The sequence below is a fragment of the Prionailurus bengalensis genome, chromosome D2 (assembly GCF_016509475.1).
Source record: "Prionailurus bengalensis isolate Pbe53 chromosome D2, Fcat_Pben_1.1_paternal_pri, whole genome shotgun sequence".
Taxonomy (NCBI): Eukaryota; Metazoa; Chordata; class Mammalia; order Carnivora; family Felidae; genus Prionailurus; species Prionailurus bengalensis.
In genome coordinates, this window is record NC_057351.1 from 67,076,728 (window position 1) to 67,100,127 (window position 23,400).

Consider the following 23,400-nt stretch of genomic DNA (forward strand, 5'->3'; position numbering starts at 1 on the left):
AACAACCTCAGGATGTTATTTCTTTTATCTAACCATCCTAAACATCTTTGATTGCCACTGGAATACTATTAATTAACCCAGAGCTCCTTCCTTCCTTGGAATTTTATACTCTGATGTTTAAGGTTAAGTTTAATACACTGGTAGGTTGTGCACATTAGCACAAATTCATTTTGACATTGTTCAGATATGTTTGAGATGTTTTTTGATATCTCAGTTGAGGTGGAGTGTTTCATTGATGATACAGAGGAATGACAACATGTCCATAAGAGAGAGGATTCCAATTTGTGCGTTCTTTCCTAAGCAGCAACTGTAACTTTGAAGAGGTGAAACAGTACCGGTCTGAAGTCTGGAGATAAGTACTTTGAATGACCTTAGGTGACGACCTTAGGTACCTGTGAATTCTCACAAGTTACAAAGAGAGGGGAGGGTCTAGGGGGGGAGAGGGAGAATCCCAAGCAGACTCTGCACCATCAGCACAGAGCCTGACGTGGGACTCGAACCCACAGACTATGACATCATGACCTTTAAGGTCTTTCCGGCTATTTGCTGTTCGTGAAACCTGAGCTCTGCTAGCACAAAATGCAGTTGTGTCTTTCATTCTATTAGTGTCTATTACTCTCAAAGACTCACTATATAATATGAAAGATAAAAAAGAAGATGAAAACCCACAGTGTTCAGATGGTGGGGCTCATCAAGCCAAACCAAATACTATAGCCCAGGTAGACGCAGGTGACACCGACGGCTTCCTGACAGTATAGGGTAATGGACAGGGGCTTATGGGTGAACTTACTCAGTGACACCAACTTTTGTTGGTGTAGTACAGTCTAGAAAAGGATTGTATTTTTTTTCTCTTACTGCTGATTGGTCTTGGAGAAGTCTAAGTGAGAGGATTGACTAAAGTCAACCCTTTCTTCGGTAACTTAAAATGAAAGCATCTTCAAGAAGAACTTTTGTAAGGAAGGAAGCAAATTGGTACTATAAGTTCTTTTGGTAATGCACATAAAAACTGAAATACACAGATGGTGTACAAGTGCTTGTAGGGGAAAATGAAATATCCACTTACATGAAGACCTTCCATAACAAATGGGCTGGCTAATGAAGCATTAACTATTCGTTTCTTCTTTTGTATTACCGTGTTTATCTAGGTAGTATAATCATCCATGTAAATTTCTAGTCTGAGATACATTCCTTCAGTAAATTCATCATGAAATGTTTCATTGTATGAAATCTTTAAGACAATCTAATTCAGTCCTCTCATTTGTAGTTGAGGAAACTGAGGCCCAGAAAGAATGAGTAACTTGGCCAAAATCATGCTGTTAAATAGAATCAGAACTGGAAGAATGAGTAACTTGGCCAAAATCATGCTGTTAAATAGAATCAGAACTGGAACTAGAACCCAGTTCTGCTTACTCGTAAATGTTTATTATTGAGAATACATACCTATTCTTTATATATTTTAAAATGTGAAGTATACCCACAAAAATTTGCAAAAGAGCATGCAGTTTTAGTAAGCTACTGAGTGAGACTAAATCTTCACCATTTTTTTTTCTATGAAACCTCACCATGAGGCTTTGCTCTTCAATAACATCTGAAAGTAGCGTTCTGCCAACAGATACATTTTCATGTCACATTCTCTTAGGTTCTTGGACCATGAGATAAGATAGTGTTAAGCAAAAGTAAGATAACATAAATATAAAATTTTCCACAGTAAGAATCCAGAAAATTCTCTCATGACAGGGCAAGAATGGATAACACTGAAATGTGTTGGTTTTCAATAGGGATTTCAGATTCCTAACCCAGCAGAGAGAATGTGATAAAAGAGAAAAAAAGAATCCCAATTATTTGCTATGCATTAGTGATTATGCAGTTTTTTGCTTTTATTTTGCATAATTGCTTAGTTTTGAACATCCTCATTATTTAATGACTATGAGGCCTATTTTATATTTAAATGTTTTGTGAATATATTGGGAATATTTCTACTCACTGAAAAAATGGTAGCAGGTTCTGAAGATGGGAGATGCTGTTGAATAGCTCAGATAATGGAACGTGTTAATACTTAATGTTGCTATTGGTCAGTGTGATCATTTCAGCTGTACTGTGCATTTCAGTCCGTTCACTGTATTGTTAATGTGAAGAAGCAGAGTATTTAGCATACTGATTGGAGACCCAAATTCTGTTTGAGAATCTCTCAGTTTTTTCCTCCGTGCTGAAGACTCACAAGAGATTACTTAATTTGTTCTTGTTTTTATGGGAAATATACGGTTTAACAGGTGAGAGAGTTTGGATTACTTCTTAAAAGAGTTTGGATTAGGAAAATGCTTTGGTTTTGTAAAAGAGGATCTAACAGTGTTTCTGGAGAGCAGAAGTAGCCAGCAGAAAACATGGCATCGAGTTATATGCTTTTCCTACAGGAAAAAAGGGAGGCTTTTGTCTCTTATAGCTTATCTTAATTTTTTTTAGGTAAACCATTAAATGTAAGTTTAATACAGCTACAGAAAAGCACACAAGTCAAAAGATACAGCTTGACAAATATGTTCAAAGTGAACACACTGTATAGTATCACCCAGATCAAGAAATGGAACAGCAGAAACCATTACCTCCTCCTTGCAAGGTAGCCATAATCCCGGCACGTCGTAGGTTAGCGTTGCCTGCTTCTGAGTTTTATATAAATGGAATCATTCAGTATCTGCTCTTTTGTGTCTGGCTTCTTCTCTTCAACATTTTTTACTGTGAAATTCATCCATGTTGTTGCATGTCACAATAGTTTTTCTAATTATTGTGTGTATTCCTTTTTATGGATGTACAATAATCCTTTTTGTGAATGGGCATTCAGATTGTTTCTAGTTTGGGGCTATTAAAAATAATTCTGCCATGAATATTTTTGTGTATGTTTTTAGTGTTCATATATATGCATTTGTTAGGTGTACTCCAGGGAGAAGCATAGCTAGATGACAGAGCATGTGTGATTCCAGCCTCTGTAGATAATGCCAAAAGATTTTCCAAAATACTTGTACTAATTGACATAAGGATTTGTACTGTTTCAGAGTTCCAGATGCTCCACATCCTGGCCAATACTTTGTAGTAACAGCTTTTTTGTTTTTATTTTAACTATACTGATAGGTACATAGCATATCTCAGTGTGGTTTTAATTTGTATTTCCCTGATGATTAATGTGATGGGCATTTCATGCATTTATTGGTCATTTAGATATTCTCTTTGGGGAAGTACCTGTTTAAACCTTTTACTAATAAGCAGATTAGATCCTTTTTTTTTTTTAAGGGATTTTTAAAATATATTCTGGATAATATTTTATCAGATTAAAGTTTTATCAGTCTACAGTCAAAAGCTCACTCTTCCCTTCTGAACAATACAAGGATCTTAAAAACACTTAAACTCTCATTCTGCATTTCCATCTTATGTGATATAATTGATCAGGATTTCAGTTCCACCTTGTTTTTAAACTTTTACATTTGTTATTGCTTATTATTGTTTTATATAGTATTTTAAAAATTATTTGTTTACGGGGCGCCTGGGTGGCTCAGTTGGTTCAGTGGCTGACTTAGGCTCGGGTCATGATCTCATGGCTCCTGAATTTGAGCCCCGCATCGGGCTCTGTGCTGACAGCTTGGAGCTTGGAGCCTGCTTCGGATTCTGTGTCTCCCTCTCTTTCTGCCCCTAACCCACTTACATTCTCTGTCTCTCTCAAAAATAAATAAACATTAAAAAAAAAATTACTTGTTTACCATTTTCTTTCCTCTTTCTTCCATCTCTGTTCTTCCTTCTAGTTTTAATTTTTCTTAAATTCATCTTTTTTTTTTTTTTTTTCAACGTTTATTTTTGGGACAGAGAGAGACAGAGCACGAACGGGGGAAGGGCAGAGAGAGAGGGAGACACAGAATCAGAAACAGGCTCCAGGCTCTGAGCCATCAGCCCAGAACCTGACGTGGGGCTCGAACTCCCGGACCGCGAGATCGTGACCTGGCTGAAGTCGGACGCTTAACCGACTGCGCCACCCAGGCACCCCTTAAATTGATCTTTTAAAGTTACTTTAATGAGTTTATAGAACTCTTTAGGAGACAGTGTTTTATTTTAATAGTTTTGTTTGATGTACAATTCTAGGCTGACTGTTCTTTCACCACTATTATTTCTGTCTTATGACATTTTTTTCTTTTGAAGTCTACTGCAAATCTAATTATCAGTCCTTTATGGGTGATTTGTCTCTGAAAAATTTTAGCCACAACCTTCTCAAATATGACCTCTCCCCCATTCTATTTCCTCTTTAAAAACTCCAGTATGTTAGATTTCTTTTCTCTCAATGTCTCTTAGTCTCTTGTTACACATTCCATTTCTTTGTCTCTCTGTGCTTCATTCTGGCTGGTTTTTTCAGATTTGGATTCCAGTTTATTCTTTCAAGTTGGGTCCAGTCTACTGTTTAATCTATTCACTATGTTTTTTTTCTTTCCAAGATTTTCAGTTCAAGTTAATTAACATCATGGTGTAGTGTTGGTTTCAGGAATAGATTTTAGTGTTGTATCACTTACATATAACACCCACTGCTCATCACAGGTGCCCCTCCTTAATGCCCATCACCCACTCCCACTGCCTCTCCAGCACCTCTCAGTTTGTTCTCTATCATTAAGTCTCTTATGGTTTGCCTCCCTTTCCATTTTTATCTTATTTTTCCTCTCCTTCCCCTATGTTCATCTGTTTTCTTTCTTAAATTCCACATGTGGGTGAAATCATATGGTATTTGTCTTTCTCTGACTTATTTTGCATAGCATTGTACTCTCTAATTCCATCCATGGTCACCAAGTTTTTTAAATTATTCAGTAGTTTTTCAGTTCTACTGGTCTTACTTTATAACATCTTGTTTCTCATGCTTCCAATTCTGTCTTGAAGGATTTTGTAATACAATTTTATATTCTGTGTCTCGTTATTCCACTGTCTGCAGTTCTTGGGGAGAGGTATTAAATTCTACTCTGTTGTTTCTGCTGACTTTTATTTAATGTGGTTTGTTTACTCATGTGGTTTGTAATTCTGAATTTTTAATTTGGCAGGATTTTATCTGTGGGGATCCTTAGGCAGCCTATTTTGAGAGCACCTTTCTCCAGATGGAACTTATATTTCCTTTTTGTAGGGTGTCAACCCTAAGACCAACCTAGGACCACTCACTGTTCTCTTGGCTTAAAATATTTTTGGACCCTGCTGGTGTGTGTGTGTGTGTGTGTGTGTGTGTGTGTGCGCGCGCGCGTGCGCACACGCACGCATGTGTGTGTCTGCGAGCACGGGCGTGCAAGTACCAAATTCTCGTAAGAGTGGGCCTATTGTTACAGATTCTCAGGGGAGACTTTTTCTTCTTCCAGTCAGCACTCTGGAAAAGACACATTTAAGTTTTTTTGGTGTGTGTGCACACTCACATTTTTTAATTCTGTTAGTGGACACATTTTTTTGTCTCCCTTTTAACCAAAGGTATTACCTTTTAGGATTCTGGATTTATGTGTATATGTGTCGTGGGGGTAGAAAGAACTCTACCCCCATAACTTCTGATGTGAAGAAAACCTGGTTTCTAATTTAGCAATTTTTTCTTCACAGCATTGAACTCCTCATTTTCAGAGGACCAAGCAACTTTTATTTTTCACTTCTGATCTTACTCATCCAAATAAATCGACCATGGCTATGATTAGGAACTCTTTCATAAGTTTTAAGCACTTATAATTTGTTTATATTGTTTTGTGATACAATTCAATTGTCTAGTTATTTTGGAAATTACTGAAATAAGAGTATTTCTGCGACTATTTCCCAATAATGGTATGATCTATATAACAGCTTTATATTGAAAACGATTTGAATGATTAGATTCCTCTTTTGAGCCCTAACTACAAATTTTTGTTTTTAAACCAGTGAGCCAAAACACTAAAGCTATGGCTGGTTGCTCTGTTCTGATTGTACTAAAAACATTGGCGCACTGCTTGCTTACTGGTTTATCAGGTACATCTTGACCTTTGTGTCAGAGCAAAGGCAAACACTTGTTGAGAATGCCCATTGTCCTTTTTTCCAATTCCTGTAGGAAGATATTAATTAATGCTAATAAGAATGAATAGATTTGATGGACGTAGTAAATCATCTGCACAAAGCTTGAAATAACGTCTTTTTTTTTTTTCTACCTTTCATTTCTGGGGGTGTAGCAAAGGTAATAACTGTTTAAACTTGAAATCAAAGAAAGTAATTTGCTTTTGGCAGAAGTCCTTTCCAAAACCCTTACTGTAGCTTCCAGGCACATGATTGAAAAATATAGTAATAAATATGTATTATCTTATTGCTTCCAGTTGTTTTTTTTTTTTTTTTTTAACTGAAAAGCAACTCCAAAGGTACTAGTGTGGGCCTTCTTTCTTTCCTCTCCCTCCCCCCCCTTTTTTTTTTTTAAAAAAAAACACCGTATCATTTATTATATTGGGCCAGCAGGAATCCGTTTAAAGGGGTTGAGAGCTGTTTTAGATTAATGACTTGGCAACTTGGAAATAGCCCACAGGAGTCACAGTCCTGCTTATCTTGGAGTAAGTTTTAAAAACTCAGCCATTAAGAATTGTTTCCATAAGCTGCCTAATTGAAAGTTGGAGTGAAGAAAAACCTCCCACTGATTCACATACTCTAGCGTTCTTGTCAGTGTGGTCTATGGGGATCTTGTTGTTTGAAGGATGGCATAGTTCACAGGATAAAAATCTTTGTGGTGACAATCGATTAACATTGCAGCTCTGGGTTTACAGAGACTTTACATTGCTTTTCCTCAAAGTTCTAAATTTTTCAGTTTCATATTTTATAAGGTATTCTCTTTGGTTTAAGTGATAGCCATTTATTACATCCTAACTTTCTATATTGGAAAAACACTCCCTTTTTCCCATTTGTAGGATTGCACAACCTTTCAGTTAAGCAAAATCAAAATTGTTCACTTGTTGAGTGAGTGTTCCACTCCCTTGAAATAAGCCACAAAGCTCCCTGTGGGTGTGGCTGGCCTCATGCCACTGTCTCAGTTACTCCTTATCTCTTGTCACTCTTGGCCCCTTTAAGATGTCTCTTCACCTGCTTTCTTACTCTTCCTTTGCTCTCTTCCCCCCAGTTTGTGTCCTGCTCTAGTTACCGGCCTTCTAAAAGGCTCAGGAGCGGTTCTCATGAGGTTTTTTCCCCTTTTTTTCTGAATATTCTGAGGAAGTTACTTATACGCTGTCCGCAGTTATGTGTTTCACTGAGAAATTCCTACTCCAGGGTCAAACCTCTCCGTTTGAACATTTTGCGAGAGGTTTTTCTTTTTCTTTGTCAGAGCTTCGGTATTCTAGGTGTGAATTCACAAACGTAAAGTACAGATGGCTTTTGCATCCCAGTATCCTCGGTTAAACACAGGAATTACTTTCAAAAGAACCTGACAAAGAATCTTTAAAGAATTCACATAATAAAAACTCACTGTGTTACATCATCATAAAAATAAAGAAAGAAAGAAAGAATTCACATAATAATAAACAATCCTACCTTAATTTCCCTGTTTTAGGTGTTTGTCACTTAGGTTGTCACAGAGTGTATGCTGTAAGTAACCTTCATACTGTCCTTCATAAAAATGGGAGGTGTTATTTATGTGAATGTACTTTCATGTGGAAACCTATCTTAAATGTTAACCTTATGCCGTTTTTACATCAAGAGTAACCTGATCAAAATGGATGAGCTGTTCTCAGCAATTTAATGTGGCATCCCTTTTACTTTTGTCAGATTAGCCCAGTCTTGCAGCCCACAAGAGTAACCTTTCTCATGTGGCAACATCTTTCTGAGCCTTGAATTTGAAAATTTAGGCAATTTACAAGCGCAATGCTTGTGATTATTTGTGTTTTTCTTTTTTCTTCCCAGCTCTTCCCACTAAATCTACCGTCCTCATACTTGAAACCTTTAAGGATTTGAGTCCAGGGCACCTGGGTGGGTCAGTCGTTTAAGCATTGACTCTTGATTTCAACTCGGGTCTTGATCTCCCTACCTTGAGATAGAGCCCTGCTTCTGGCTCCACGCTGAATGGAGTGCTTGCTGACTCCCAAAATAAATAAATAAACGTTAAAAAAAAAAAAAAAAAGAAAGTATTTGAGCCCACAGGGTATGGGGTACCTGTGCCAGGTTAACCATGTCTTTGTTTACTGACCTTGGTATTAACCTAGAACATTCTTGTTCCTCCTTCCACGATGATGTGGTAGCAGATCACAGTTTGACTGGCTTCAAGATAATTGGTCTTAATTATTTCTAAGTCACTGGTTAGTGCAGTGTAGGAACAAACATTGTTCCAAGAAAGGATATAAATGGCTTTTGAGGTTCTTTTCCTAGCGTGCAAGTCAGAAGACTAGGGTGAAAGAAAAAGCTCATGACACAAAACTGTATGGTTGGCTAGTAGATTGTAGGGTTCCTATAGCTTAAATTGTACAAACCACTGTGAGTTGTTAACTCATGACAATTTTTATTTCCCTTTGGTATTGGGTGCATTTTGTGATACTTTTACGTAAAGTAAAGCCATGCGTTAAAGTACAAGGTTATTAAGTATGTTGTCTTTTCATATCTTTTCTGCCAGAGTTGTACAGCACCTCCCCCGGCCTCCCTCCCCAGTCTTTTAAGACCAAGCTCAACTAACTTCTCAGGAACCTTTCAAGCTGGCTCTTTTCTCTGAATCTGTAATTTGTCGATTGTAACCCAATAATGCCGTGGGCTAATATAATTGTTAAACAAGTTGTCTCTCCCTTCTTCCTCCCCCAGCCCACTAAGTTGCTAGTGTTTTAGGATCATGGATGATGGCTCATTGATTTCTTGCATTCTCCACCACACTGCCCCTTCAGTTGTAGCACATTATAGGTGTTGAAGGAATTGTTGTTAAAAGAATAAATGAATTTAACCAGAAAGTAGAGAGATTTATAAATGGGTTGACTTATCAACTTAGAATTTAAAAATAAGTTTTTAAAATCTAAAACCAGAGTAAATTAAAATCAGTTCAGCTATAGATTTGGCACGAAACAAGTTGATGTTCTCCACCTTCAGTAATATTTGGGGGCAGAAAGTATAATGCACTGAACTGAAGTGCCTCTATAATGCTAAGAAGAGATGTGTTTACAGGCTAGTTTTGTTTTTGTGTTTGGGTTTTTTTGTTGTTGTTGTTGTTTTTTATTTTGAGAGAGAGAGAGAGCATGCACGCGAGCAAGGGAAGGGCAGAGAAAGAGGGAGAGAGAGAATCCCAAGCAGGCTCCGAGCTGTCAGCAAGAGTCAGACACTTAACCAGCTAAGCCACCCAGGCACCACTGTTCATTTTTGTTTCAGTTAAACCTCTTCTCATACTACTAGTTTGCCTAAGGGAATAGAAAGCTGGCCACCTAGTATCCAGGTACTTTCACTGAGACTAGTGGAACTGGAGTGGTTGAGGAATGGGCATGAAAAAGGAGAGAACATTTCTAAACCTGTTTCTTGCATTGTCTTATGATAGTATCTGGGGATTTGGAACTTTTCATTCTAGACTACAGGATGTGGTTCTTGCAGTGAACAGGTAGCAAGTGTTCTAGAACTTGATGGGGGGAGAAGTAAGATGGTTGGCCCTTTAAGTCATATGAATTGTCAGCTTGGTCACCTACCTATCTTATTAGCAGTGTTGAAGCAAAGTACTTGAATTTTTTTAGATGAGAATACTTAAGTTTCCCAAGATTAAAAAAAATAGGTTTTAATTGGATAAATTATTTGAAATGTGAGACATACTCTTCCAACTAGATTTTGTCTCATATTTAGAAAAACAATTAAAAAATGCCTACGTTAGTCCCATACTCTTGGATGGAGCAGATCAAAGGAACAGTAATATTTTTAACAAGAAATTGCATGTGTCATGAATGTTTCCTGTGTCATGTGGCCATATTACATTTGTTTGCTGTTCTGTATTTTGAACTTTTCCCCCAAAGCAGAAATTACTTGTGAATGCAGGTTTTTTAATAGCACATATATATTTACTCTTCACTTTTGAATTTTTTTTATGTAGTCTTTGTCTTCCTCTAAGAGATTGTTAATAAAATGCATTATTTTTGGAAGTATTATGCCATTGGAGAGTCAAAGCCACATGTTGTTTTTCTTACTTCCAAGTTTGACAACCTTCAGATATAATACAGGCTGACTAGTTTGGGCATGATCCCCATTTAAAACAAGAATTAACCATCTTCAGACGTAATGATTTTCTGAATTTCTGCTTCAACTTCAGTAAGCTTAACTCGCCAATCATTGTAGGTTATGTTGTTGACATTTTTTTAGCCAGCAAAAAAAACCCAGTTTTGAACATTAACCCATATTTCACTTATTCCCAACCTTGCCTTTTCTGTAACTGCTTCATCCTTAAATCCTGGATTACCCCTTTTGACCATCTATTAGATATTAAATAGATTTTAACCATCTATTAGATATTAAACAGGCAAAGGGTATTATTCATTTACCGTCCATAATATTTGAACTTGCCCTATGCTAGGTGCTGAGGGGCCCAGCCTGCCAGTTGCTTGCAGCACGTGTGAGAGCTATACCAGGAAACAGACAATTGTGAGGGCTTATATAGTGCTTACTGTAAAATTCTTTCAATTTGCTATAAATTTGAAATTTTGAATAAAATCAGTATTATTTTTAAGATATTATTACAATAAATTGTTGGGGTGAGGAAATTGCTTTTAAAATGAGTTGACAATTTCATATTAACAGCCCCTTCACTTGAAGAGTCTTTTTTAACACCACCTCCAGCTCTAGTTGGAGTGTCATGAATTTGACCTGATTTAAACAGCTTAGAGAAACCTTTTCTTTCCTTAGCCAGTCTTGTAGATGGGAAGGTTCCTTCTCTGAGACATCTCAAGTTAGTCTGAACGTTCCACAGAACTGAAGCTTGCCAAGCAAAGCTCATATCTGTGGCTCTTTGAGTCACTAATGGTTCTACCATATTTCTAGAATTAACATCCCCATCAGCCAGAGATTAAACTTTTGTCTCTTCTCCCTCCCACCCCAGATATATCCTTGTTAAGGGAAAAGCACTTTTGTTTTGATTTTATGGTTTGTTTTCAGTCTACCACAAGTTTGAGATGCCTTATGTTTCTTTAAAAAAAATGACACTTCATGCTTTCCCAGCACTTGAGTTGGAGACAACTTCTCATTGTGCTGGTTTGAGTTCTGGCACTTGAGAGTATCTTCATTCTGAAGCCTGTGGAATGTCCCCCTCATATTTGAAACAGAGAGCTTATCTTCTGTTCATTGGTTAAGCCCTAGCCCTTGATGGTGCCCCAAATTAGTGTCTCATCCAAGTTGTGTTTGAGAATGTATGAGCATTATTAGGAGGGCATGAACTCTTTTACAGCAAAAGCAGAGGGGGGGAGTCCTTAGAACAATGAGTTCAGTCATGGGGATACCTAATTCCATATAAAAATCAATAAGATAGCTAAAATATGTTTTGACTTATTTTCTTCTAAAAATGTCATCTCTTTTCCTAACTTTCATAACAGTTGGTTACAAGTCATTTTACATATTAAAAATACACATTATTTTCCAATACTGTGTGTTTGAAAATATGTAACAAAATGGCATTTTTACAAGATTTACATGAAACAAATATTTGAAATAAAATTGGAGTTGGAGGGCAGTGGGAGGGGTATTAGGATATTTTGAGTCTCACAGGAGTTCATACTATAGTTGTTAAGCCTTTGGCACTCTGTAGAGAGTGTTTTTATTTAAAATCCACAAAACTGGTAGGGAGAGGGAAGGAGAAATTTGATTGCTTGAGAGTTACCCTAGAAGATTGGATCTGTAAATTTACATGAATCTCTGAACCAGGCAAGTGTATATGAGTGCCAAATAATGTCTGAACTAACCAAGAAAAACTTTTCTGTATGACTGTAGTGAAAGCGTTGGTTCCCAACAACTTTCACGTTTATAAGGATTTTTTTTAAGGGACTAACTACACGTTGGGCAAGCAACTGTGTCGTCCAAAAAGTATTGGCTGAATTTAACGTACTGGGGGCATGTGGATTCCTAAGAATGTCACACCTTGTCTATGCCAATAAATCAGAGTGTCTATTCTTGATACTAAATCTGATGTCATTGGCAGATTTTCCTCCTTATTGGAAGGATAATATTCAGAAGGGAGAATATTTTTTCATGTATTTTGCTTTGTGATTGGGGTGTTTTTAGGATTTTTTTTTAAATTTTTTTAACTATGAAATAATACTGGTAAGTCCCATGATAACTAGATCTGGATTTCATTTTGTCTTTTCAACTCTGTGTGATCTTGTGCGCATTCCTGACATGTTACAAACAGCTTGTGTCTCTGAATGTGCAGTATTAATTTTCAGTGGTGAAAGGCCCAAAAGGAAACAGACTGATTCTTCCATGCACAAACAGCTGGGCAGTTGTGGATGGAATTAATTGCTGATATACATTGGCTGTGTTTTTCTTCTCTTGTCATTTCCTTTGCAGCTGTGAAAGTGAAGTTTGACTTGAAAACAGACATTTCCAGCAGGGCAAATCCAAAAAATATCAAAATGGGATTCTTTAAATATAATATCTGCTACCTGGGAGTTCAGTTTGGGGGTGAGATGGAAAAGAGCAAAGGATGGCAGGCCGTTCATAAATACATATATGGTTGAAAAATAGCTCAATCACATGGACTATGAGAAGTATTTTTGAATGGATTTATTTTATGGCAAGAGCAACCTCATAATCCAACAAAAAGCTAGATCAGTCAGCAAGCACCCCCTTCCTAGGATCCTGAAAGAGAGTGTTCTAGGCCATCTCTGAAAACATCAGGGGAAAAAAAAGAAAATATCAAAATGTTCAGTACTCCAGACTGGTTTATTGTTCCACTGTGAAAAAGTAGCAATTGGCAAGGGTAATGTGACAACATGTATCATTAAAAATAATATTTTCCTGGGGCACCTGGGTGGCGCAGTCGGTTAAGCGTCCGACTTCAGCCAGGTCACGATCTCGCGGTCCGTGAGTTCGAGCCCCGCGTCGGGCTCTGGGCTGATGGCTCAGAGCCTGGAGCCTGTTTCTGATTCTGTGTCTCCCTCTCTCTCTGCCCCTCCCCCGTTCATGCTCTGTCTCTCTCTGTCCCAAAATAAATAAACGTTGAAAAAAAAATTTAAAAAAAAATATTTTCCTGGTCTTATCCAAAAGCCTTTTCATTGTTTTAAATTCAGTGTAAATGATTATATAGCTTATTTTTTTTGCATATATGAAAATTTTACTGAAAAAGAAAAAAAAATTTTTTATTCCATGAGTTACAGGAGTTCAATTAAAAGTTACTGTTGGGGGGCGCCTGGGTGGCGCAGTCGGTTAAGCGTCCGACTTCAGCCAGGTCACGATCTCGCGGTCCGGGAGTTCGAGCCCTGCGTCGGGCTCTGTGCTGATGGCTCAGAGCCTGGAGCCTGTTTCCGATTCTGTGTCTCCCTCTCTCTCTGCCCCTCCCCCGTTCATGCTCTGTCTCTCTCTGTCCCAAAAATAAATAAATGTTGGAAAAAAAAAATTTAAAAAAAAAGTTACTGTTGGTTGTATGTCTTCAAGTACACATATAGGAGTAGTATTGATTAAAATCACTTTGAACTATAAGGAGATGTTTGGTAACAGTTTCAATAACTGATAAATTATTTTCAACACTAAGTTTCTAGGCAGTATGTGTACATCTTACAGGATATCTTATTTGGCAATCAGAAAAAATCAAAACTCTTATGAAATTATTTGCAGAAGTAGGTGATGACAAAATATAAGTTTGGTATGCAAATTCGTGATTTTCACCAAAATAATTCTTCCTTTTATGTATTTTAATATTCTACCAAAGCAAGTTTATAAATCGAATCCCTTATTTTTTAAGGCAACTCTTGCTAGTTAGTGGATAAGAAAATGCTTTTATTGTTTCTGCATTACCAGGAGAACTAGACCCTTGACAGAGAAGGGTGGGACATGCTTTTATGTTCACGATGGGGCCCCCTGTTTGGGCCAACTAGGCCAAAAGTAAAGTTCTAGAGTGAGCTATGTTGCCAACACCTTGAGATATGCAGAAGCTTCTATTGCTAAACTTAGAAGCTGGCATAGTTGGACTTCCTCTGTAGTAGTCAGTCCCCTTCCTCCTCGCATTCTGCTGGCTGAGCTGCATGATCTACCTTGCATTTTATCTTCACTTTCTTCCCCAAGAAGAAATGAGCCCATATTTTATTTCATGGCAGGAAGGCTGATCTACAACATGAACTTTGCCCCCATTTCTTGGAGGATCATCAGCCAATTAGTTTTGATTCTGAGACCCTGAGAAATGGGGTAGCAGTAGGAATGTGCAACGTGCTGTCACTGAAGTCTGCTTGGGTGTGTTGTTTCCCCCAGAGTGGGCTCCACCCTTGCCCTAACCGCACCGAGTGTGGATATCTCACTGTTTAAAAAACAAGGTTCATTTTTAGGGCAGCATTGCTTCAGAATTGCCACACAAAAACCAGCTTAAGAAATGTACAGCAACTTCAAATTGTTTTGTAAGTAATGGGTTGTCTATTTGTAAAACTGATAGTGCATAGCTTAGGGGGAAGCACCGATAAGATAGATGGTTAGTTTTGTGTTAGCTGCTGGTAATATGCCGTGCTCTCCTTGGGAAGGAGCCTGCGGCTTTATCACTCAACTAAATTTTTTTCCTATTAGTTCACTTGTTTGCTTTTTTTTTTTTTTTCTTTTTTTCCTAAACAATTGACTGAACTGTTGTTGTTTTTGCTTAGGGGATCACAGTGATTGTTTAAATTAAGGAAAATACTGGTAGTTTCCCAAATGTGCTAATTATTTAACATAAAAATGCTTGAAGGTAGTGTTTTGCACTGAATTTATTGGACCCACTAACAGCATAATCTAGCGGTACTGTATTTCGAGACATCGTGACATGAACTTTGTGTGTAAGAGTGGGTTCATTGAATTAAAAAAAGGCAGCATCTAAAGAGCCTTTATTTCTGTCATAATGATGCTTTGTCCTGCTGCTGTTGGGTATTTGTCAGAAGAGTTGGGGAAGGCTGCAGCCCAAAGTTCTGTTCCCTGCCTTGTCTGTGCCTCTGTTCTTTCTAGACTTTGTGACGTGAACAGTAAGTTGAACTATAGGAGAGAATTGCTGTTATTCAATGAGGTCCACATTTCAGCAATTTTTTCTTTGCAAATGGATCTGACTCCCCCCCCCCTTAGATATTGGGGTTCCATCTGTAGCTAGGTTTTCATGCCTGTGGAGTGTTTAATTATGCACTGACCAAAGTAGGCACATTGAGAGAGAGACTGCTTTGTGATCTCTTCTGCACTGACTGTTGTCTTCCTCTCATGCGTGTTCATCGAGTACCCTTGTGGGATAGACACACCCATTCAGTACAAGCAAGACAAACAACTTGCTTCAGTTGAAATCAAAGCTGAATGTTGAAAATGTCAGATTTTCGTAAAGCTTGCGGGGTGACATTGTGTCATCCTTTTTGGACTTACACTTGTGAAGTGTACACTTTCCTTGCTTTAGCTTCCTCTTTGAAAATTAGTAGTAATTGTGTTTAGCTATTTTCTAACATCACAAAGATGTAAGAATAAAGTAGAAGCTTGGTATCAGAAAAAAAAACACTAGCCTGGTAATCAAAAGGCTATTTCTTTTGGACACTGGTTTCTTCACTTTTTTAAAAAAATTTTTTGGATGTTTATTCATTTTTTGAGAGAGTGCACGTGCGAATGGGGGAGGGGCAGAGGAAAACAGAGACACAGAATCTGAAGCAGGCTCCAGGCTCCAAGCTGTCAGCCCAGAGCCCAAAGCAGGGCTCAAACCCACAAACCATGAGATCATGACCTGAGCCGAAGTCGGAAGCTTAACTGACTGAGCCACCCAGGCGCCCCACTAGTTTCTTCAGGGAAACTTGGGAATTTGGGTTAGCTCTCTAAGATCTTTTCCGGCTGAGAATACCCACCCCACTTCTCTTTGTAAAGACACATGCCTTTTCCAGCAATACTAAAGGGGATGTATTAGATTAGAATTGAGACCAAAAAATGTTTAGATGTTAACCCAGAATCATTCTTATAAATGACGTGAAAACTAAAGGTTTACTTTAAATAAACTGTGTATATTAGAAATTTTGGAAGTTTACATTTTGATTCTATTTCTGAGCAGAATTGGCTAATAAGTCATCACCTCAACAAGAAAAAAAAATTTCAAATTGTGTTTTGCATCCTGAACCAATACACAAATCACATACACACCACTTAATTTCTGAAATAAGTTTCCCTTATGGCACAGAAAACACTGCTATTTTTTTATGTTTCATTTTTAAAATGTTGGTTTCAGTCCACTGAACTAGATGATCTCTACTGTCCCCTTGAATTCCAGGAGAATACATTTACTCTTAGACTTTTTTATAGTTGCTCCAGAGCAAAGTTTGCCAACCAGTTGGTTGTTAAATATCGAAATAGGGAGATTTTCTAAGTAGATTTTATTTGGAACTTATAAAATTTGGAATTTAGTAGTTAATATCTCCAGTAATACTTCATCTTATTTTTTTTCTTGTAATAATTATCTAATTATTTTTATAATTATAAAAATTATCTATTTTCACATCCTCTCATGATTATTCCAGTATTCTATACAAATCTTATTCATACATACCATATTAGTGAAAACTAATACACATACCATAACATGAAAAGGGTTGGGAAGTCTTTTCTAGAGAATTGGATATAATGTGTCATGTGGAATAGATGTAGAGTATCAGGTTACTATTGATAGACCCTCATCTCTATCTCTCTCACCAGAGGTTTCCCAGGACTCTACAGAAGTTCCCTTCTCTGCTTTAACATACTTCTAAAAAGTGTTAATTTTATAACTTAAAAAATACATACAGTAAAAAGATGAAACCATATAAGAGGCATATGACAAAATGTCTCTTTGCAACCCTAATCCCTCATCCCTACTCCTTAGGGGGGGAAACTTCTTTCTTTTTCCAGATAATTTCTATGGATGAGTGCCCTTTAAAAAAATAAAACAAAATTATACAACACATACCATTATGTGTCTCATTCTTTTTAATGGCTGTATAGTACTTCAGTGTATGGATGGATGTACTATAATTTATTCAGTCGTCCTTTGATAGATATCTGGATTGTTTCCAAGTTGTTCCCTTTCTCCCCTGTCAGATATGGTATCAGTCCTCTCTCCTATCTCCATTTCGGGGCAGAACCCAGGTGCTATAGGAAAGGGGTGATAGTGCTGTGCAAAAATAGAGAATCCCCTCATCAAATTCTCCTCTGGCTAGAGCACCAAGGGTACGCCCCTCTGTCCCCGCCATTTATGAGTGGGTAAGAACTGTCCTGGGAGTAATTTTTCAGCAGATTAATGAAATAACATTGGGCTCAAAGTCTGGTAACTTGAGTGTAAGATTGTGGGCAGGTTACTTAATCTCCTTGAACCCTCAGTTTTGCCATCTATAAAATGAGAGATTGGAATAGATGAGTTTTAATGCCCTTTCCAACCATAGTATTTATGTACATTTTTGTTGGGGTATTGATTTAAGCTATATAACCCAATTTATATTAAGTTTCTGGTCTTTAAATTGAAAACATCTTTTGTGTATATTGTGTGATGTGTAATTTATTTGACCTACCATATGGACTAAGCTATTTTAAAGTTTAAGAATGTGAAAAAGAGAAGTTGAATATTATATTTTATATAAACTCTCCTTTTCTAAAAAGCCCATTTCAAAAGTATAAAACCCATTCCAGGAAAAAGCAGATCTTTTTATCAAACTTGAATACTTGAGGAGAAGATTCTGAGTGAGGTGATGTTTGTTTTTAAAATGGATCCTTGTAATTTTCAGTGAATCTAACCATTCAAGGCTAATCCTCAGGGCTTTGAAACTTGGCATTAGCCCCCTTGCTTAAATTGTTTTCATATTCTAGTCCTCTAATCCATGTCTTGTTTCAGTGAATGCTAAAACCAGTAGTGCTCAACACAGCTAAAGTTTTCTGATTTGGTGCTGAGGAAGCAGCCTAGAGGTGACCTGCAGGCTATCATCCTGCCAGCAAAGTTACCAAGTTACACAGCAAAGTTAAAAAGTAACAGAAGCAGGAATTTTTGCTGCATCACACATAAAATGTTTAGGATTGCCTGTTTCACCATTTTATTCTTGTAATTCTGTCAAATGACAGCTGTCCTGAAAGCAGAATGGCAAAGAACTTCATTGTTTGATTTGTTTACTAACAACAAGAAGATAAAAGGCATTTTCTCAGCCCAGAGGTCGGGGGAGTCTGTGTGTGTGTTTGTATGCTGGTTTAGCCTAGGTATAGCCTTCCTATACCTTGAATAAGTATCCTTCTCTAAAACCAGAGATGTTATTTATTATGTAAGCAGTGCTACATAAATCCTATTGGTATTCTGTGGTCATTTTCATAGCAGTTGTTTGACATATGGTTCAGTTCAGCAAAATGTATCGAGGGCCGCCTACGAATACGCACTGTGTTAAGTGGTGAAAGTACCGAAATGACAGAGACAGCCTCGCTGGAATCTATTAAAATGACAACCTTCTTATTTTTTCCATTGTTAGAATTTTCTAGTATCCACTGGTTAAGTATAACTGGGACAGAGGAAGTTCTTCAAAGTATGACTGTGAAAATAGATGAAAACAAGGGGGCTTTAATGTCTTGTTTGGACAGTGTCATCTACCGTGGAGGGCACACTCTTCTGTGTGTGGATCTGCTAGTGACGTCGGTTTCTCACTAATCAGACTCTAAACAAAAGACAGCAACGGTGGTTGGACTAATTTAGCCTCAGTTTTTGCCTAGCTAAATGTATCTGATCTACAAAAACCTGTTGTAATTATTGTACCTCATATATTATGATTTCATCTAGTGCTTGTATGACACCTTGAAAATGGTTACACTGTGTCTTGATGACACATCCTGATACCTTCTTTGTCAAGTTACCCCATCCATTGTGGCATTTATGACTAAGGAAATTCTCTATAGTTGGAAATATACAGGATACTGCTGTCTACAGGATGTTGAACAGCTTTGTCTAAAACATTCACAATCATTTTAGAAAAACAATCCTATGATAGCACAGTCAAACAGATTATAGTTTGAGCTGAAGCAGAAAACCATTTTAAGTGTGTGTGTGTGTGTGTGTGTGTGTGTGTGTGTGTGTAAGTGTGTGTAAAAGAGGAGAAAAAAATCTAATCATTACTCTGGTCGTTATGCAATCCAAGAAGGGACTGCTGTTTCTTCTTCGGAGCCCAGCTTTTGGCTGGGGTCCTGTGACACACAGTGGGAATTCACTTCCTATCAGGAAACGCTGTTTTTCAATGTATTATCTTGTTGAGACAACCACAGTGAACAATAGGCTATTAATGTATTAGAACAACAAGTGTCATAACTAAGCCAATATTTGCTTTGTTTTGCATGTCACCCTAAAAAAAAAAAAAACAAAAAAAAAAACCTTTTGGCCGGGCTTCAGAATGCATTTGACCATCAGTAACCGGTTGCTGGGCGTAAAAGCCGTGACAGTTAAAAAGAACAAAGAAGAGAAAAATGTGTTAATAACGGTGATGAGCTTCCTGCAGGTTTACTCAGTTCCTGCCCCCCAAAAACGAGAATAAATTAAATAGTTTCATATACATCTTTCAGGTATGAAAAATGTCCACTTAAAGGCCCATTTTGAGTTTTGGAAGCCACACCAAGAAGCTGGTATAAAGAAAAAGCCTCAAACTCATTTCTCTCATGAAATGTCAAGCCCTCTTATGAGATATATCTCATTCAATTTTGGATACTTGTATTTAAAATAATTTTATAACCACCTCACTTTATACGTGAAGAAAATCAGACCTTACCTTTCATTTCAATCTTCCTTTACTATCTTAACCCAAAATTCTGTTTAACAGCAATTCTTAACAACTCTTGGATATTTTATATTTTTCTTTTGACAGTTGTCATAAACTGGTTTCTACTCTCCGTTATCTTACCATGTAGTCATGTTTTAGTTCTTTCTATGATTAAGCTGAAAAGTCCTTAAAGGCAGGACCTAGACCTGTGCCTTATATTTCCTTGTAGACTTTACCTAACAGCTGAGTTAGTGTTTGCTGATGGATTGGATCAGTAGTTTTTTTTTTTTTTTTATTTTAAGATGACATTTTTGTACCATCACTTGTACCTAGTCTCAAAATCCAGGAGAAAATACAGATTTTTTTAAATTGTTCTTTTTATATCGTCATTCTTTTTTGATTACTTTTCAGTCACCTTAAGACATTTCATATTCAGGTCACAATATTCATTACCTCAACCATCTTGGGTAGCTGGCCATTCTGAACAAACCATGATTAGCCCAGTTTTCTAGGGTTGCTCTAAATTCTCTGCCCTAGTTTATTCTAAAAGAAGTAGAGAATGGGATATTATGATTCAATAGTCCTACTCACCTCACTCAGTTTAATAAACCTTTATTGTATAACTGTAAGCAGACAGTAAAGAAAGGAAAAAGATGGTGACCCGGTTACTGGGCTAGACAGACCTACTCAAATAAAGGCAACACAGACTCTGAAAAATTGTTTTGGTAGCAGTACTGGGGGGGAGCTGAGGAAGGCTAATTCTTAATTCTGATGGAAGAGATTGGGAAAGCCATCATGGAAGGTGTTGACTTTTGAGTAAGACCTCGAAGTATGGATTAAGAGTTGAATGGATGGTGGCACTTGGTGACTCAGTCGGTTAAGTGTCCAATTTCAGCTTAGGTGTGATCTTGCGGTTCATGAGTTTGAACCCCACATCGGGTTATCTGCTCTCAACATAGAACCCACTTTGGATCCTGTGTCCCCCTCTCTCTCTGCTTTTCTCTCTCACTCTGTCTCTCTCTTTCTCAAAGATAAACGTTAAAAAAAAAAAAAAGTTGGATGGATGGAGACTAGAGGGGAAAACAGTCCTAGCATATAAAAAATAATGTGAGCAAGGCATCAGTCAGGGAAAAGGCTTCTGTTTGGGTAAGTCCTCATTTTCCTCTAAGTCTGTGAGGGATAAACTTGGAAATCTTTTCCATCCTCTTTTCAGAGCCCGAATTTTAGAATTCCCCCCACCCCCCAGGCTGATTCCTAAGTATTTTTTAAAGATAGGAATCCAAGGTGGGTTGTTTTTTCTTTTTTTCTTTTTTTTTTTTTTTTCCTTGAAGGAGGGACTAAGAAACTTGCAGAGTTTTTTAACTTAATTTTTTAATGTTTATTTATTTTTAAGAGAGAGCTAGCTAGCAGGAGAGTGGCTGAGAGGGAGACACAGAATCCGAAGCAGGCTCCAGGCTCCGAGCTGTTAGCACAGAGCTGGACACAAGGCTCGAACCCACAAACCGTGAGATCATGACCTGAACCAAAGTCAGATGCTTAACTGACTGAGCCACCCAGGCACCCCAGAAAATTGTGTTTTTGGAAAATTACAGTAGGTAGCTTTGTGTTTCTCAGTTGTAACCATGAACCCTAAGGGTTATAGTGTCCATACTACCTTTTAGATGTTTAAAACAGACTCTTAAAAACTGAGAACAAACTGAGGGTTGATGGGGCGTGGGAGGGCGGGGTGGGTGGGTGATGGGCATTGAGGAGGGCACCTGTTGGGATGAGCACTGGGTGTTGTATGGAAACCAATTTGACAATAAATTTCATATTAAAAAAAAAAAAAAAACAAACACTTTCTAACTCTACAGAACCCTTCCTTGACAATAGAGATCAAAAGTAGAAACAAAATATTTAACAAACTCTGGAGAGCTACTTAAGTTACTAAGCTCCATGAAGATTGCTTTTTATTTGACAATAAAGTACTTGATGTCGGCTTTAAGTCCAGCTAAATAGGCACTATAGAACTAGGCTGAGTCTAGTCTTTGTGAGCCTCAGAAAAACAAGAATCCTACTCCAAGCCTGAATTTAAAATATAACAAGCAACTTAAGTGAACCCTTCAGGCATGTGTGAGTACGCACAAAAAGCTGAGTCATAAAGTTTATTCTCTCTAGTGAATTACGAGGAAAACTTGAAAAAGCAGCATTCTCATTATTTTAAAAAATGGTATAAATGGTTCTAAATTCTTATGAAAATAACACCAAAAATCTGTTTTGTGTGTTGTTAACCCTGAATGCTTACCTACAAACTACTTAAAATCAAGAAATGGGAGCTTGAGGCATCAGGTGACTTTTCTTTTTCATAGAAGTTAACATTTAATGCATAGTAGCTTCTTTTTTAATGTTTATTTATTATGACAGAGAGAACATGCACACGTGAGCAGGGGAGGGGCAGAGAGAGAGAGGGAGAGAGAGAATCCCAAGCAGGCTCCACACAGCGCAGAGCTGGACACAGGGCTCAATCTCAAGAGCCACGCTTGACCTGAGCCAAAATCAACAGGACGCTTAACCGACTGAGCCACCCAGGTGCTCCAATGCATAGTAGCTTCTGAAATTAGTTTATTGCCAAACCTTTAAAGGGATGTTTTAATGCAGTTTGTATTTTAAATCTTTTCTTAGGTCATATGATCTTTATATGTATACGTTTTATGTATCTGAGAACAGATAAGGTGGGTCTAGGTAATGTGAAAAGTCTCAAGTGAAATAAATTGAGGGACACATTGAGAAGTCACATTCTTTTGGGGACCTCTTTCATCATATGGAGAATTGAGGGGGTGGAATTAGATGTAATAATATTTTATGTCCTATTAAGCTCTAACACCTTTAAGTTTTAAAGATGCTATTTATTTTGGTTCTAATTAGGTAATATTAAGGAAGGGCAATATTTATTTCTTGGGACAGTTGTTATTTGGGTTTATAATTGTTTTTTTTCTCTGCTATCCTTACAAAGGTATTTTGCATCCTTTAAAAATCTGCATGTCTGTTCTCTTTGTTAAATTTTCCTCCATAAATTAAATGATGGATTCATTTAATGCTTTCTCTTTTTTCCTGAATTTGACATTAGACTTTTTATTATTTTTTTTTATTTTTTTTTCAACGTTTATTTATTTTTGGGACAGAGAGAGACAGAGCATGAACGGGGGAGGGGCAGAGAGAGAGGGAGACACAGAATCGGAAACAGGCTCCAGGCTCTGAGCCATCAGCCCAGAGCCTGACGCGGGGCTCGAACTCACGGACCGTGAGATCGTGACCTGGCTGAAGTCGGACACTTAACTGACTGCGCCACCCAGGTGCCCCGACATTAGACTTTTTAAGTCTTCTTTCAAATGTTCTTAGTTTTTATTAAGACGGAAGGTTTCAGCTGTGGGTTAGGGACTTAATCATTTTTCTCTTCCCATTGTCTCAATGTCAGAAAAGAATCTCCATCTCTTTTCTCATATATGAATTAGTTGTCATAAAATACCAAAAGGTATACATATATTTTCAAGGT

At 37.5% G+C, this 23,400-nt stretch overlaps 1 protein-coding gene across 10 annotated transcripts in view; it reads left to right on the forward strand.

The window, feature by feature from the left end:
* The window catches only part of ADD3 (adducin 3), a 125,964-nt gene that overhangs the window by 57,348 nt on the left and 45,216 nt on the right, over nt 1-23,400 (forward strand). Inside the window, exon 1 of one of the 10 annotated variants that reach the window (XM_043597476.1) lies at nt 14,408-14,531. The exons of the other annotated variants lie outside the window; for them this stretch is intronic. The gene's annotated coding sequence lies outside the window, so the exon portion shown is untranslated. Of the gene's footprint in view, nt 1-14,407; nt 14,532-23,400 lie in introns of those variants that run through there. 10 annotated transcript variants of the gene reach the window in all.